Genomic DNA, 5196 nt, shown 5'->3' on the forward strand with positions numbered 1-5196 from the left:
ACAATTTAAGTGCAATATGCAAACGCTGGTTAGAAACTAACCGTTCCCCCTGTTAAAAAGTTATTTGGAGGACCAACTAATGCTTGTATTTCATTTATAAGGATCTTGTATGATTGTCCTCGATATAAATTACAAATAATTAACTGTATCACCTGTTTTCAGCAAAAGCCACTAGGAGGAGATAACTCAGGAAATGGTTTCCAATAGAGAGGCCCACAACTGAATAATTGGTATCCGACACTGATGGACTGTAAGTGGTTTATAATTATATTATCTTAGCTAGAATAAGTACAGGTGATATCCTTATTCATGCAAGTACTTAACGATTTGGGGGGATTTTAGTAATCTTTTTATCCCACAATAGTACCTTGAATCAGCAAATTCAATGGGATATTTCATAAAGGATTTCTTTTTAATCAGTTTTGAAAACATTTCATTTGATATGTCATCCTTTATTTGGGTATTAGAAGAAAGGTTAAATATGTGCTACAGCTACTTCCAATCAGGTATCTCTCTCTCTGCCATTTTTTGCATTCTCTTCTATGCCTCGATAATAATTTTAATTTTTGTTTAGTCTTTTCTTACATATGATGAAAGCTTTGAGATGAAGGATAGGATAAAATGTGAACATAGTATCCATTGATGTATATACTTTTATACATAAATATACAGGAAACCCTCATTATTCGTGGGTTCGGCATTCACTGTTTCAAATATTTGCGAAAGCCAAACCCATATTTTAAATACACTTTATACACTTCCAAGAGCTCCTCGGGAGCTCTGCATTCGCTGCCACCATGCTCCTGCTGCCACCGCACCGCCCCAGCTGCCAAGGGCACTACGTTCATGAACGAGTGCCTTATTCACAGATTTCGCCATTCGCGGGGGATACAAAGACGTATCCCCTACAAATGGCGAGGGTCGCCTGTATTGTATACTTTTGGGGTACAATAGTAGAGCAGTTAAGATACCTTACTAAATTCCAGAGGCACAGGTAAAGAAACCCAAAAAACAAAACCTCATTTCACGCTTGTGCTAGAGGCTGCCTCATTTCAAGTGGGTATCTGGTCATTCAGATCAGTCAGTCAGGCAAAGGCAGCCACAAATTATTTTGAACACATCACTTGTGTCACTGTCTACAGAAATGGATGTGCCTTGTCCACTCGAGTTGAATGTCTGCCAAGATCAAGCAGACTATAACTCCTAATTTGTTATCATACAATAATACAACTTGGTATTATACTACAGCAAGTATCAATTAGATTTTATCACTAGAGATTTTATCACTAGAAAATTTGAATAGTTTGTTTACTAACTGTTCCTCTATTTCACTGTTGTAGTATAAAAGAGCCTGCAGTTTGCTTTCTAATTCAAACACAATTTGCATAGATTTCAGAGACACTAGGGGCTGGAAGGGACGTCATGAGATCATCGAATCCAGCCCCCTGCCATGGGTGGGAAGTCAGCTGGGATCAAGTGACCCTAGCAAGAAAAATCTAGCAGTTTTTTTGAAGGAGTTCAGAGTTGGTGCTTGCACCACCTCTGGGGGGAGTTTGCTTTAGACTCTGGACACACGCACCGTAAAGAACTTCTTTCTTATATCCAATCTAAAATGGACTTCCTCGAGTTTATGGCCATTAGACCTTGTTATCCCTTGGGGAGCTCTGGTGAACAGATGTTCTCCCAGGTCCTGATGAATTCTTCTTATGAAGTTGTAGGCTGCCACCAAGTCCGCCCTGAGCCTTCTCTTTTCCAGTCTGAAGAGTCCCAAGTCCCTCAGCCTCTCCTTGTACAGCCTTCCCTCCAGGCCATGGATCATACAAGTGTCTCTCCTCTGGACTCTCTCAAGCTTTTCCACATCCTTCCTGAAGTGGGGGACCCAAAACTGGATGTTGTACTCCAACTGTGGTCTCACCAGGGCTGAGTGAAGTGGGAGGATGAGTTCCCTGGTTTTGCTTGATATGCATCAGTGGATGCACGCCAGAGTTTGGTTAGCTTTGCCTGCCGCTGCATCACATTGGGAGCTCATATTCATCTTGTGGTCAGTCAAGACCCCCAAGTCCCTTTCAGTCGTGGTACTAGCGAGTGTAGCACTGCCAAGACTGCAAGTATGCTGAGGGTTCTTCCTACCGAGGTGCAGCACCTTGCATTTCTCTGCATTGGAGGCCATCTGGTTTTGGTCAGCCCACCTTGAGAGTGCATCCAAATTGGCCTGTACTCCCAGCCTGTCCTGCAGTGTGATGGCCCTCCCCCATAATTTGGTATCGTCCACGTCTGACTCTCGAATCTAGATCATTAATGAAAACGTTAAAGAGTACTGGCCCGAGTACCGAGCCCTGAGGGACTCCACTGGAAACCCTGCGCCACACTGATTTGCTCCCTTCAACTAGTACTCTTTGGGTCCAACCCCATAGCCAGTTGCTTAGCCATTTTCAAAACAACGAAATTCAAACAACAATTTTCCGGACTTTTTGCAATGTAAACAGATTGAGTTTGTAAAGATGTATATCACCTTTGTAAAACACATTCCATGTTGGCTTCTCAAAGAAGATTCATAATGCATCCTACCTCCATTTTAAAAAACTTTACATGTAAATGAAGGGGAAAAAAATTCCCCCCCACCAAAGTGCATGGTGGTATGCAAGTTTGGGGGAGGCCTTAAGAAAATGTTTCTAGGAGTTCTGCCTACCAAGACACTCCAACTAGCAAAGAGCATGTTAGCCTTCACACAATACAGTCAAGATACATACATATATGAAAAGAAAAAAATATATATATAAACAGAGCTACTGAGTCCTAAAACAGATATAGTGCAATGCTCACTTGTCTGATTTGTAAGAGAAGTGACAGAAGGTCAGATCCTCTGGTGAATGAAGCTGGGATACATCTGCTGTGGAGCTGTAGCAATTAACGGTAGCTTAGGAACTGACACTTTCGTGTGAAAATATGGGGGAAGTTCAGCCTCTTTGTAGGGCAAATCTATATTTCATTATACTTGCTTAATATCCTATATTAAAACAAAGAATGGTTACTTACCTTAGTGACTGCAGTTTTTTGTGCTTCAACCCTTGGAGCACATACGTATGAAATCAGAATCCTTTAGGCAGCAATGTCCACTGGGACTGCATCTCTACATCTGCATCTTCAGGCTCCCCACCTCAGCAGAGCTCAGTGAGACACCATATGCATGCCAAATCACAAAGAAATGCTACTATAGCTAGAAGTTAATACCTGCAGAGCACAGGTAGCATGTCTCAGCATTGATCTGCTTGGTGTTGTACAAAATATACCCAGAGAAACCACGTTGTTATGAAACATGGTATGGGGAGCCTGAGAAGAGGGCCTGAATCTCTCCTCCTCTCTGAGCCGATGCAATGATCACATACATAAGTAATTCAGGGCATACATTGCTGAGGGATCAGAAGGGGGACTCAGCCTTGCTAATACTATAAGGAGATTCCAGCAAGGGAAGTTCCAAACTGGAGGGGAAAACATGAAAGGAAGAAAAGAAAAGAAGGAAAACCAAAAAAACAGAAACACACAATAGGCTACCAGATAAGAAGATATTGCTCTTAGATGTATTCTGATGAAAGGGACAGAAAATTAAAGATATTTTCAGGATCAGCTGATTATCAAATATTGATAAAATTAATGTTCAAGGGAAACAGCTGATGCCAAGATAATTAAAAAGTCCCTTCCACAACTTTGAGAGTCAGTCTAGCTGAGGCTTTTCTGCTTCAAGCTTCAGTTAAATAGCTTATTATTTCAGCAGATGTTAACTAGTCAGCATTCAGGTTCAGGATGCAGTAGTTTATTCTGCAAAATGATGTCAAGCAAGAAGTCTTCTGGTTGTATTGAAAAATTCATCAGATCTTAACACTGGCACTGCTCGGCCTGTTGCAGTGCTATCACTCAATCATCAGTCCTACAGGTCATCCCAGAACCCTCAGGATCATGAGGGTCAGTGAAGAGCATGCATCAGGTCTCAGGAAGTCTGAGGGGGCAGGTCCTCTGGAACAAATTAGATACTTGTTGGGATCTGGCAAACCACTGTATCTGGGAATTTCCACATGGAAAAATGCTTTTCTTGGACTAAATGTTTGACAGGCTATGCATGAATTTATGAGATCTGTCTGCCAATCCAATTTACCACGGTGTTCCAGAGACTGAATGTGCAGAGTTGGTGGTATGGCTGCATTTAGGCTGTATCACCACTAGCTTCTTAGTGACATCCTTGGGTAGGTTTGAGCTGGTTGCTAAAGCTTATGGCCTCCAGGAAACATTCCAGATAATAGTAAGCACCCACTGACCTGGAATTTAATGCTGCTCCTTACGCACTTAATGCTTTGAGCCTGAACCTCTGTTGACATTAAGGACCACAGACAAAAGGACCTTTAGGGTAACACAGCAGTGGTTTGGAACAGGCTAAAGTATTCCTTACATAATATCCAAGACTGCTTGAGGTAATCCCAGTCCAGGACTCCAAAATGTAAGAAGTGGTTGCCTGAGCATGTGAAAGAATTAAAAAGGAAAAAGATCTCAGGTAATTCTGTTGGGCTCTTGTGACTGATGTCAGATCTGCTGCCCAGTACAAGGTCCAGATTGAGGCAGCTTAAGGAGTTAGGGAACCCTCTTTAGGAGAGGTACTTTGTTTTTTTTTTCTTGCAGCTCAGAGGCATCAGCCCCCAAACACTAGTACTGGTCAGAGAAGTATTGTGAGAGAAAGATTTCTGGCTTTTTGCTTTCTTTTTGGGGATAGAGCAGAGAGGCTCAGTGAGTGCAGAATTTCTCTAAATAACATTTTTTTAAGGAATGGAAAAGTTTTGATCATCCTAGAATTAAAATTTTGCTACCTTTATATCAAGTGTTAGGGAACACTGCTCTGAAATAGCTGATAAGGCAGTAACAGGGTTCTTGATATTAGAGATGAAGGGGTTTTAAACTCAAAAGCTTGCTATAAATTTTTCCAACCATTTAAGTTGGTCTAATAAAAGATATCATATTCACCCAAAGAACCTTGTCTGCCTATGTCCCAAGACCAACACAGCTACAACCTACACCCCTGATATTAAAGATACGTTTATGCTATTTGTCCCCAGAGTGCCTGGTGATGGATGTTCTTTTGTAAGCCCATCCACTTCTGCTTGCTGGTACCAACATAGAAAAGAGGGAGTGAAGCTACTTTAGAGGGTATCC

General features: G+C 41.7%; 1 protein-coding gene across 2 annotated transcripts in view; it reads right to left on the reverse strand.

The window, feature by feature from the left end:
- Nucleotides 1-5196, reverse strand: part of OSBPL3 (oxysterol binding protein like 3) — a 162452-nt gene that overhangs the window by 82601 nt on the left and 74655 nt on the right. The gene's annotated exons all lie outside the window — the stretch shown is intronic.

The sequence above is a fragment of the Gavialis gangeticus genome, unplaced genomic scaffold (assembly GCF_001723915.1).
Source record: "Gavialis gangeticus isolate Ggan-Ray unplaced genomic scaffold, GavGan_comp1, whole genome shotgun sequence".
NCBI lineage: Eukaryota > Metazoa > Chordata > Crocodylia > Gavialidae > Gavialis > Gavialis gangeticus.